Genomic DNA, 13,795 nt, shown 5'->3' on the forward strand with positions numbered 1-13,795 from the left:
GTCGTAAAGCATGCGGTTAGGAGGCGTGTACAATTTACCTTGAGCACAGCTGTCAACGGTAGATCGTGACGTAACGTAAAAATTGACACTCAGCTGCAAACTGTAATATATCTTGCAGTTTTGCAGTCCTGTCTTCGGGTTAAGGGGTTAAATTTTGGTTGAAAATAGCTTTGTTTTATATTAACATGGTTTTCATAGTATCTCTTACATTGCAGTAGCCAAAATAAAAAAACTGGTCGTGTGCAAAAATGTTTTGAAAAATACTACATAAAGTACAGGAGCTTTTTGAACATGAATTGAAGAGGAAAATGACTTGGCCCTTAAAGACACCCTTGATGGAATTGAAAATTCCAATACCTATTGCTCAAAATCAAAAACACATCAATCATACACATCTCAAAACATAACTCAACTACTGCTAAAATTTAAGATCAATTCAATGAACCAGGTTTTCGAAATAAAAACGTCGTTTTAACAGAAAATTAGCTCCCAGGATGACGATGAAGATTCCTACAATTCATGTACGTTACATAACAGAAGCACAGATAAAAGATGATTTGGCTACCGCTCAAAAGGTAAAAGTTTTATAAACCAAAGCTTTTTAAAAGAAAAAACTCAATTTTCAATCCTAAGGAAATGAAAACGAATCAATGAAAGTTCAAACTTTTATTGCACATCGGTGGATCGCATGGCGCAGTGGTTAGAGCGTCTGCTCGAGAGATGTGAAGTAAGGGTTAACCTCACGGGTTGAAGTCAATGTGGGCCGTGGAGGCCAGTCCTTCGGAGGAGACCAAATATTAATTGTATGTTGTTTTACGTCCCACTCGAGAATTTTTTTCACTTATATAGAGACGTCATCATATACCGGTGAAGGGCTTCAAATTTTCACCTTTACTCGGCACTCAAGACATTTGAGCAGTGAAGAATCTTTGATCGTGCCAACCCTTGACCTGGTCTCGATTTCTAAGGTCCCATCCGAAGGACCCGCAACTTTCACTTCAAAGTGCCGAGCGCATGGCGAAGGAACAGTTTTATCGGCTTTGGTTAGTCGCAACCAAGATTCGAACTCACGACCTACCGACTGAGCTACAGTGAACGTAAAATAAATAGGAAAGTAAGGAACTTGAAATGTAATCGAAAGAAAATGACTCATCAGTGTTCGTCTAATCGTGTCATTTAAGTGATGTGAATTTATATATTTTAACGATATCGTATCTACTATGATTGTGATTGTTAATTGTCAGTACATGGACACTGCATTGATAATTTTTGATTGTAATTCCTTAAACCAATAACTGTTATATATGTTGAATTGTATCTTGTATATCTTTGTAATTGACATATATAAAGAGAGGGCCCTTGGGAAGAATAGACAGTACATGCGCTATCCAGGTTACCTTTTTTAAAATAAATAAAGTTTTATTATTATGTTCCCCAAACGGAGTTTGGGAACATATTGTTTTTACTCTGTTTCTTATTATGTTCCCCAAACGAAGTTTAATTGTTTTTATATATCCAACGGAAACCTTAATTTTCGTTCGGTTTCTTTTTCCCTATTATTATTATTATTATTATTTTTTTTTTCTTACTGATTTTGTGCACGCGATTTCTCAGAAAGCCATTCTCACCAAATTTTCAGATATAGATATTTATCTGAACCTTGTCGGAAATAAGTACGTCGTCACTTCCGGTCGTGAGATATGGACGATTTACTGATTTTTAGAGGGTCAGCTTGTCCTGAGATCTCCTCCTAAACGACTTAAGATATCAACTTGAGATTTTCAGTGAAGGTAGAGGAAGGATAGTAGATGTGACATTTTGCATATAGAGCTTTCCAGGTAAGAAGGCATCGACGCTCGCCTGGGCTCGAAAAATAGCCTCATACTCATCTCGCAAAAATTGACACGTTTTCTTTTATATCTTTTTACCTGTTAATATTTTGTTAAGACATATATAATAAAAAATGTGCAATATAGTAAGACCTTTCATTTGATATCAAGTAAACGGGGTTAGTCCTTCAAATTAGGGGCATAGAGGGGCCAAAAGTCTCTCGTCTTTAACTTTTTTGTTTTTCAATATTTTCAAATTATATTAGTATAGTTGATAGAAACATTTTTTATTAGGCTGAATATATAATTCGTTTGTAAATTTATAAATTCAAACTCGAGATATTAACATTCAAAAATCTGAAGCGGGAACAAAATGGCGGCGGTCTCTGACAATTCCGACATTTCGCAATAGCGGTTAACAGAGGCAGCCGAGCGTTTGCTTGAACGAAAGTAACATAAGGAGCAATGAAATGTGTAGGGTGGATTGTCACGTCGTAGGTTCTTTGCAATTCTGCGTCAAACTACATTCATTATCCAAGGTGTCCTTACAAGTCTTCTTTAATTGGTTTTGGTTGTTTCTCAAAGTAGAAAAAAGAAAAGAATTAATGTGCAAATCAAATACGCATTGATGATATTATCTAAATCAAAAGAATTTATTCAAAAGAGAAAAGGCATGATTCCATGATGTTTTATCAAAGATCATAGTCAAAGTCATATCTCATCTCATCGAAAATTCGGACGGAAGACCTACTCGTTGCTCGCAACGAGATCGCATCTAGTTATTATTATTATTCTTTTTTCTTCTTATTTCTTCTCCGGTACTTTTTTGTCCGCGAGTGTTCTCAGAAACTGTTCACCCAACTGAGCTAAAACCTTTTTAGGGTTAATAGGTGTGTAGTGTAGGTGTGCGGAACGAAGGTCATTTTGCGCGCATACGCATGCACGTGAGGGCGCGTGCAATGCGTGAAATGACTTATATACTTAATATAGCTATAACTTTTATATTTTTTAATGAAATGATTTGAAACTCATTATATAAGGATAGATTAGTAGTGAAGATAAGATGACATGGTCACTTTAGCAGAAACTCACGTTCATGCACGTGCACTTCGCTCTGATTGGCTGAAACAAAAATCTCAATATCTTACTTGTTTTTTGACAAAATTCTTTGAATTTCAAAACATAATCATATCTTAGGACATCCTTAAATATGATAGATAAAAATTTTCAAGAAACCACGCGCATCCACATGTGCTGCGATCTGATTGGCTTAAACTTTAAATGCCTATAACTTTTTTGATTCTCGACAAAACAGGATGAAATTTAGAATATGAATAGATATGACGGATTCCTACATCATATTACTATCAAACTTGAATGCAAGGACATGCATGCACGTGTGCGCGCGCAATGCGTAAAATAATCGATTTACTTGATACAGTCGTATTATGAAATGCTTTGATGACCTTGACCTTTGACCTTGACCTTTGACCTTGACCTTTGACCTCTTGTTCCAAAGGTCACAATCCAGTTCAAGTTCGTAGATATATTTACAAACTCACTTTAACAAATGCTTAGAATAAGTAAGTCAACGCCCCCCCCCCTTCTCCTGAAAAAAAAAAATCAATAGCAACGTAGAAAATTTCTCTGAAACTCAATCGACACCTGGGATCGACATAAAATTTCACTTAAAGTGCAGAAAAGACTTCATAGAAAGTTTCCTGAAAGTTTTACGGTAAGTCTCTAAAGTATGTAGAAATTATGAATTTTTACGGCAAAAATTACAAATTCTGTCGTGTCTGAAATCTAAGTGCAGACGAACAAAGATATGATATAAGCCTTTTAAAGCCTATTTCTCTAGATGTCGTTAATAGCACTCAATTCTACTGATATGAATTAATATTTTAATACCAAGCATTTTTCTTTTATTTTACCTTTGAAATTTATCTGAATTTTTTTTAGAATTACACAATCCCCAGAAATAGCGAGTTTCGGTATATTAAAAAGCAATACAAGTTTCTTCCCCGTAAAACATCAGGTATTTGAATTCATGAAAAAAATATTAATGAGGGGGTGTTAAACAATACCTGTCACATTAATAGCTGACACCAAAAAACCAGGGTACGTACACGACAATTTCTGATTTTTTTGCATCTGCAAATAGGGCTACCCTCCAATCCACGTGTTTTCAATGTCGTTATAAACATCTCAAAAGCACCCCAGGAAGTAGCCCCCTATGCCCTGGAGAAATAGTTCCTGTCAAAAAACTTTATTTATTCACAGAGTAGATAAAATTTCCTAGGCACAGGTACCAGAGTTGTCAAAATGGCCTGGAAGGAAATAAAAAAAATCTCAAAAGAAAGGAAAATCGGCTTTATATGTATGGAACTACAATCGACTAAGTTCATTTTGATTGGTCAATTACCGGTGTGGTACCCCTAGTCGCCTTGAACCCAGTCCTGTCTTTCTGAAGAAAACCAACACCGAGCCCGATGTAAAAATCCTAGTAGAGAAATGAAAATTTGAATTTTGCTGCCTTATTATGTTCCCCAAACGAAGTTTGGGAACATATTGTTTTTACTCTGTTTCTTATTATTATGTTCCCCAAACGGAGTTTGGGAACATATTGTTTTTACTCGGTTTCTTATTATTATTATTATTTTTTTTCTTATTTGTTCTCCGGTACTTTTTTGTCCGGAAGTGTTCTCAGAAACTGTTCACCAAACTAAGTTAAAACCTTTTTAGGGTTAATGGGTGTGTAGTGTAGGTGTGCGGAACGAAGGTCATTTTGCACGCATACGCCTGCACGTGCGGGCGCGTGAAATGAGTGAAATGACTGATATATTTAATATAGTCATAACTTTTACATTTTTTGATGAAATGCTTTGAAACTCATTATATAAGGATATATTAATAGTGTTAATAATATGACACTGTCAAATTAGCACGAACTCACGCGCATGCACGTGCGCTTTGCTCTGATTGGCTGAAACAAAAACCTCAATATCTTTTCTGATTTTTGACAAAATGCTATGAAATTTAAAATATAGGCATACTTTAGGATGTCCTACAAAATGATGTATAAGAATTGTCATGAAAACATGCGCATGCGCGTGCGCTGCAATCTGATTGGCTTAAACTTTAAATAGCTATAACTCCCTTGTTTTTCAACCAAACAAGATGGGGTTTAGAACATAGACAGACATAATAGACTGCTACAAGAAGGTATGGTCGTCATGAACATGCATGCACGTGCGTACACATGCTCTTTGATCTGATTGGCTGAAACAAAAATATCAATATCTTTTTCGTTTTTTGACGAAATGCTATGAAATCTTGGACATAGGCATGCATTAAGATATCCTACAATATGATATGTAACAATTTTCATAAATGCATGCACGTCTGCACGTGCGCTGCAATCTGATTGGCTTAAACTTTAAATGGCTGTAACTCCCTTGTTTTTCAACCAAACAGGATGGGATTTGGACCTTACACAGACATAATAGACTCCTACAAGAGGGTATGGTCATCATGCACATGCATGCACGTGCGTGCACGTGAAATTGGTAAAATTAATAATACACCTGAATGATCGTATTTTTAATGCTTTTGGATTAAACGCTTCAATATTTAGTATATCAAGATTTCTAAGTAGTGGAGACAAGATGTTATCGTCATTATGCATATGCATTCACATGCGCACGCGTGCTATGCTAAAATTTGAATATACTTGGTATACTTCTGGGAAAACGTTGATAAAGTCTTAAATGCATAGAGTTTGCCTTTTTTAATAAAGCTTACAGGGAATATGGCACGAAAAGGGATTTGGGGAGCGTTTGGGGAACATCTGTAACGGTTCCCGTTACAATTAACACTAGTTATTATTATTTTTTTTCTTATTTCTTCTCCGGTACTTTTTTTGTCCGCGAGTGTTCTCAGAAACTGTTCACCCAACTGAGCTAAAACCTTTTTAGGGTTAATAGGTGTGTAGTGTAGGTGTGCGGAACGAAGGTCATTTTGCTCGCATACGCATGCACGTGCGTGCGCGTGAAATGAGTGAATTGACTGATATATTTAATATGGATGTAACTTCTATATTTTTTTATGAAATGTTTTGAAACTCATTATATAAGGATATATAAGATGTATAGATATGATGACATGGTCAAATTTGCATGAACTCACGCGCATGCACGTGCGCTTTGCTCTGATTGGCTGAAACAAAAACCTCAATATCTTTTTTGTTTTTCTATGAAATGCTTTGAAATTTATAACATATTCATACATTAGGATGTACTACAATATGATATATAAGAATTTTCGTGAAATCACGTGCATGCACGTGCGCTGCAATCTGATTGGCTGAATTTTTAAATGACTATTACTCCCTTGGTTTCCAACCAAACATGATAGGATTTAGAACATAGAAAGACATAAAGGACTCATACAAGATGGTATGGTCAACATTTACATGCATGCACGTGCGTGAACGTGCGCTTTGCTTTGATTGGCTGAAACAAAAATCTCAATATCTTTTCTGTTTTCTGACAAAATGCTTTGAAATTTAAAACATAGGCATACTTTAAGAAGTCGTACAACGTGATATATAATAATTGTCATGAAAACACGCGCATGCACGTGCGCTGCAATCTGATTGGCTAAAACTTTAAATGGCTATAACTCCCTTGTTTTTCAACCAAACAAGATGGGATTAAGAACATATATAATGGACTCCTACAAGAAGGTATGGTCATCATGCACGTGCGTGCACGTGCAATGAGTAAAATAATGTAGACAAGATCATATAGTCATTACGCTCATGCAATGTTTTTTAAATCTTAAATGCATAGATTATGCCTATTTTAATGAAACTTACAGGAATATGGCACGAAAAGGGAGTTGGGGAGCGTTTGGGGAACATCTGTAACGGTTCCCGTTACAATTAGCACTAGTTATTATTATTATTATTATTATTATTATCTATAGGTAATATCACCTATCCAAAAATAAAAAGGTGATATCACCTTTTCAGCCTCTGGATTGTTGATATTATCGATTGGATTTAAATTGATGATAATACCAATTCGAATTAATGATGATATCACTTATTCGAATAGCACATATTCCAATCAAAAAGGTGATATCTCCTTTAATTTTTTTTAGATGAAATATCACTTATTCGAATAGGTGATATCAACTTTTATTTTAAATTGGTGATTTCACACATTCGAATAAGTGATATCACCTATTCAAATTATTGATGAATAACATGCTCCTTAGTATATATGTAAGACTCCAAAGTGCGATGGTGACTCCAAAGTCCGATGTCTCGTCAAACTCCAATAGTCTGCGCCAAACCCCGATGGTTCGCTGTCTTTACGGACGCCAAAGTCCGATGGTCACGCCAAAGCCCGATGGATTGTTTCCTATGAGACACGTTGCGCTAAAATGCGATGGTCTGATACGCCAAAGTCCGACGGTGCAAAGGAACAATCAACGTTTATGACGTCACACTAGTCCGACGTCATAACGTTGTCCTGCATTCGAAATCCATTGTTTTAGTATTTGTCTCGCATACAATTTTACTGATTTTGCTTCTTGTTTTCGTCCACCAGAGCTATTAGGGTTAGTCCTTATCCACAATTCGACTGATAAGGGTACGTTCTTGAACTCCAATGTGTTTCTTATGGTTAGTCCTCGCACACTATTGGACTGATTTGGGTTAGTCCTGCACCTATTCAAGATATCTAGCTTATTGCTGTTACGTTACCCATTTTTCGACTGAAAAGTTTAGTCTCACACTTATATCCAAAAGATTAGGGTTAGTCTTTGCATTTAATATTTATTTGTATTCATTTTAAACAATAGTCCTTGGCATGGTGCGGCATCTCATTTTTGCGCAGTAGTACTATGACGTCATAAACGTTAATTGTTTTCAGCACCATCGGACTTTGGCGTGTAAAATCATCGGGGTTTGGCGCAAACCATCGGACTTTGGCGTGACTATCGGACTTTGGAGTCCCATCGCACTTTGGAATCTTACAAATATATGATAAGTAAGTACCCGGAGATAAATGTTTTTGTAAAAACCCTGAGTCACGTGAAGAAACTTATTTAAAGTTCAGTCTCCTTGATCATTGATAATTTAAAACAGAGAGAAACTATTAATGAATGATTACAAAATTATCCAGAGATTTTATACATTACAGGGATTGATAACAAAAGTTTTTAAAATGTCTCGGACTAAAGTGTAGTGGAAAACTGTGCATCCCGATTTTGCTTGGGGTCAATTGAAATCTAGATAGTCTCGAGGAAGGGAGTATTCACTATTTAATGCTGTTATGAATACAAATAGGCGATATATTACCTATTCGAATTGGCGATATCATCCATTCAGATTAATTTGGTGACACACCAATTCAGCTCGAAAAATGAAATTACAAAATGGCATAGATACAATAACAGCGCTTCATAGGTCACCAACAGAGGTCAATTCATACAATTCACACAAGTTTGAAGCGTCGTACGCGTGGCGCAGTGGAAAAAGTGTCTGCTCTAGAGTCGCGAAGTAAAGTATCAGTCAAATTATCCAGCGATGGGGTATACGATGAGAAACCGATGCATTTTTTATGAAAATGGCGTGGTTGCCGGCCGGGCACCACTAGTGATCGGCCGGTGACTGACGCTTTTTTGCGAATCGATGGGGTCGTCGGTAGGAAATAATTCGTAGTTAAAATTCAACGATGTCTCCAACGATGCCTCACATCGCTCCTCATCGGAAACCCATCATTAACACCTTTAACATCTTTAAAGGATCGGCCGATATATGGCCGAGCATCGTCCAATATCCTTTGAATCTGAGGTCATCAGGGAGTTGAGTGATGTTCAACAGATAACGGCCGATCATCGGTCGATGTTCGACCAAACATCGGATACCCATCGCTGGATAATGTGACTGGTACTTTTAGGACTGCTAGGCCGATGTGGACCGATGTTAACACCCGGAACTGATTACCACATCTAGCTACCGGATGTGAAATGTGACCTAGGCATAAAACGAGGTTCCGTGTCGCAGTAGGTGTTGGCGATTATCACTGCTCAACATTGTTTTATGATTAGCAAATGCATTGCTGGATACATTTGAAAGAAAGTCAACAGACAGGCGGTTTGAAGCAGCATTTACAGTTTTTTACGAAATTGTTTATCAGTAACCGTTAGCGAAACAAACTGTCTGTTAAATTATGTTCTTCCATCTGTATACCCATACGCTGTTGTTTTACTAAAATATATGTGAAACTGGTACTTTTAGGACTGCTGGGAGACGAATTTGTGAGACAGAATAGACAGTGTGCCAGATTACACAGTGTACAGGTGTAATATACCATTAAAAGTAATAAAATTGGGAAAATCATTTAAGTCGAAACTTACAATGTGACGGATTTCAGAGATGTCGGATTAGACATTTCACTGTACATACTTATTTATTTTAATTTTGTCAAATATTCTTCAACCAAGCCATTTTAAAATTTAAAAGTGTACAAATGCTGAAACATATAACATTAGCCAACTCTTTGTAAATGGGCAAGAAAATCGACTTATACAGGATGGAATCCATATTCCTCGGATTTCATATTAATCATTTTCCTTTAGATGTTAAATTCATGAAAAAATTAATTTGATTTATATGAAAAGTGTACCCAAATACTTAAGTGAAACATTGATTTATAAGCAAAACTGTGATAACATAAGAAGATCCTCACTGCTCAATGGCCCTGAGTGCTCGAGCTTTTCTGATCACATTTTGCAGGTTTCGTCTGTCTGGCAAATGTCTGTCTAGCTGGTCTGTCGTCTGTCTGTCTGTAAACTTTTCACAGTCAAGAATACAATTTCAACCAAACTTGCCACAAAAGTGAAGGGGCAACAGACAGCCCTTACAAGGGGAGATAATTGGGAATTAATGAAAATTTTGAAGCACTGTGCATTTACTCAGGTAGTGTAGATTCAAGTTTGTTTTTTAGGGCGGGGGGAAATTTTACATAGAAATATATGAAAATTCTTTAAAAATCTTTTTCAAGAATGACAAAGCCATAAACATATTTATAAAGCATGCTCAGGTAGTTAAATTAATTTGTTCTTCCGGGGATAGGGCGGGGCCAAAATGTATCTAGAAATTATAGGAAAACTCTTTAAAAATCTTCTTCTAGAATGACAAAGCCATAATTTCATTTTATATGGAAAATATATATTCAAGTTTGAAACCTGTAAGGGCGGGGCCTTATCCGACAAAGTTTTGCATAGAAATATATGGAAGATTCTTTAAAAATTTCAAGAATGACAAAGCCATAATTCATCATATTTATATGGAAGCATGTGTGTGTAGATTTAATTTTGTTACACAGTGTACAGGTGTAATATACCATTAAAAGAAATATATAAAATTCTTTTAAAAATCATTTAAGTCGACAAACCATAATTCATCATATTATATGGAAGATGTCAGGTAGTTAGACATTTCACTGTACATTTTACTAGAAATATATTATTTTTAAAAATTTTGTCAAAATATTCACATTTATAAACCAAGCCATTTTAAAATTTAAACGTGTACAAAATGCTAGAAATATATAACATTGACAAAGCCATACTCTTTGTAAATAGTTTGCAAGAAAATCGACTAGAAATATATATTCTTTAAAAATCTTCTCAAGGTATGGAATTCCATATTTATATGGAAGCATGCTCAGGTAGTGTAGATTCAAGTTTGTTTTCATATAGGGCAGGGCCAAAATAATCATAGAGATATATTTCCTTTAGATGTTAAATTCATGAAATAATTAATTTGATTTATATGAAAAGTGTACCCAAATACTTAAGTAAAACATTGATTTATAAGCAAAACTGTGATAACATAAGATAGTTATCTTTTGTGGGTTTTTTTTTTATTTTAATACCAAATTTTCAAATTTATAATTCTATATCTCTTTGACATATATTAAAAGATCAAATACTGAGTTATGAAAATTTGAAAATCCATCATATCAATAAATGCATTTTTTCTATTTTTAAATTTTCCTTGTTTTATTTCTTTTCCCTTAATTATTTGTTGACAGCCCTTTCTTCCGCTTTAAATTTTCCCCTCTTGATATCTTTGGTTTTCCATGAGCGGACAGACATCAGAAGTTATGATATTGTTAAGGGTTTTTTTTGTTCTTTTTCTAATTTTATATTTTTTCTTCCGTTTCAGTATATTTTTTTCATTTTCACTCTTTTTTTTCACTCTGATATTCATACTTTTCTCACTGTCTTCTTTTTCCATAAATGAACTACATCAATATTATAAATTTCCTTTAGAGTTTTCAAATAGTTTTTCCTTTGCAAAATATCGATCATTGAAGTGACAGAAATTCATAATTTTTCCGGATAAATAAAGTCTTCCTACAGTTTTCCAGAACTTTTTTTTACTTTTCATATTAATTATACAGATATCAAAGATTACATATATCAGAAATTTGCATATATCTTGGATTTTGATTCTTGATTATCTATGAGAAAAATACTATGTTAAACTTCAGTATATCTGATAAAAAAATATTTACGTTTGTTTCTTATTTTTTCTTTGTCTACCAATATTTTGCAAGTAAAGGAGTTATGAAATTGTAAAAAAGACGTTTAAATATTTAAAATCAACAAAGGGTAAAGTAAGAAAAAATGGTATTTTACGACAAAAGGGTGATATTTTAGGCATATTTTTACATAAGTCAGCTCTCCTCTTTTTTTTTTTTTTTTTTTTTTTTTTTAATTTTGCAACTTTCTTAAGTTTGAATATACATGTAGTTCCTTTGTATTACAGTACATCAATTTTTATCCCATTGTCTTTTTTTTTCTTTCCATGCTTGGAAGAATATAACAAATTCAATCTTAATATTTTAGTTATTTCATTTCAATTTGAATGAAAAACTATTTGAAAACCCTGAAGAAAATTCATAATTTGCAGAGTTCAAGCATGTTTAATTTTTTTGTGACTGTGCATGTTATAAATTTGTTTTTTAAAACTCATAAACAAAATATTCCTCATATATGAAAATTAGTTTGAAAGTACTGGAAGATAATTAAGTGGTTGTTGTAAGAAAAAAGTGTGAGAGGTCCGTTTGAGGTCATTTAGAGTTTTAAAAAGTTTTCCATTAAACAGTATTAATTTCATTTGAAAAAAAACGTTCATTCCTATACTGTGTGTGTTATAAAGAAGAAGGTACAATTTAAGCTTTATTGTGCCCTAAAAATTTAATATTCTCAAAAGGTTATGAAATTGGCTTCAATAATAGTGGTTCTTAGAAGAAGATTTTCAAAGATAAATCTATGTAAAACTTTGGCATAAAGGAGGACCTTTCTGGAAGTATGACATCAACAATTTGAATCTACATTACCAGGATGCTTCCACTTAGGAAAAGCTTTTCAAAATGACTCAGTTTCTTTGGGAAATTTTTCCTATATATTTCTATGTAAAACGTTGATTCCCATTGTGGCCCACTTTAATTTTTGGATATATTATGAAAACTGCCATGAAAAACACATATGCTTCAAAATCTTTTCTGACCCAGTGGTTCTTGAGAAGATTTTTTAAGAAAATTTTTCTCACTGAAAATTCATGTACTCTGCAACTTTTTAACAATTTAAATTCCCCTTCACCCAAGGAAGCTTTGTACCAAGTTTGACGTCACAATGTATTAAGGAGGTCATATGAGAAAAACGAAAATTGTATATTTTACAGACGGACAGACAGACGGTGATTAAGAAAGAATGAATTTTGATTTCTTATATCACTTTCATATTTGAGAAAAAAACGTTCATTCCTGAACATTTAAATGTTTTGTACCTGTGCGTGTTAAATCATAAAGAAAATATGCCTCATGTTGAAATTATTTATTATACACACAATCTTTTGAAATACGCAGCTGATACAAGTTTTTAGTGTTCAATTTGCAGATTTTGTTTAATTTTAAAATCATGTTATACGGTACAAGAATGCATGTTTGTAAAACTAAAATAATGTATGAAACCTCTAATACAGTAAATGAATGCTATAAGAATGCTATAAGAAAATACATATACCTCATCAAAAAAGTATATAATTAAATTACAATAAAGTTACAAGTTCAAATTGTTAAAAGTACTTCTTTAAAATACAGCAGCTTTAGCAATTCCAACATGTTTTTGTAAAATAATAACAGTCATATCAGGAAAAAAACGTAATCGCCACATTATTATAGGATTTATAGTACATGAATACCAAAAAAGTATTTTAAAAATTGTAGCAGATCATTAATATACAAATATGGACTCAATGTAGGTCAATATGCATTTGTATTGACCCAGGATATATGGCGGTATAAATGTGTACAATTTAACAAACATTGTCAAGAAGGGGATCAGACTCCAAAATTTAAAAATTTTCAAATAATTAAAAATTAGTGTAATTTTTGTGGCTGTCAGAATATGTTTAATTGTTTTGTTAATTTTACAATACTTTTTATCTGTAAATCATATACATAAAGCCCCCCTTTTTTCTGTTATCCGTTTTTTATCCTGTTCATTAATGAGCCAATCAGAAAAAGTGCATATGTTGCCGAAAAAAACAAGACACATTTATTTTTGTTTTTTAATAATAAAATTAACATCATATGAACAAATGACAAAGTTAGCAAATAGATGGACCACTGTTTTTAATCAAAATTTATATGTTTTATGTACATAAATAAATGTAACCAATCTATTTTTTGGAAACAAACTGAGCTTGTATGTTGCCTTGGTATGCCAATAAGGTTTTAACATAAAATTATTTGTTACGCAAAATATGATAATGTCTGATCCACCAAAAATGACTAGAAAAAAATTAAAGTAATACAAGACAATCAAATCTTAAATAACAGATGACAAAGTTAGCCGAAAAATGGCACATCAACATT

Source organism: Saccostrea cucullata, unplaced genomic scaffold (genome assembly GCF_032062105.1).
Source record: "Saccostrea cucullata isolate Sc308-1 unplaced genomic scaffold, CSIRO_AGI_Scuc_v1 ctg476, whole genome shotgun sequence".
Classification (NCBI taxonomy): Eukaryota; Metazoa; Mollusca; class Bivalvia; order Ostreida; family Ostreidae; genus Saccostrea; species Saccostrea cuccullata.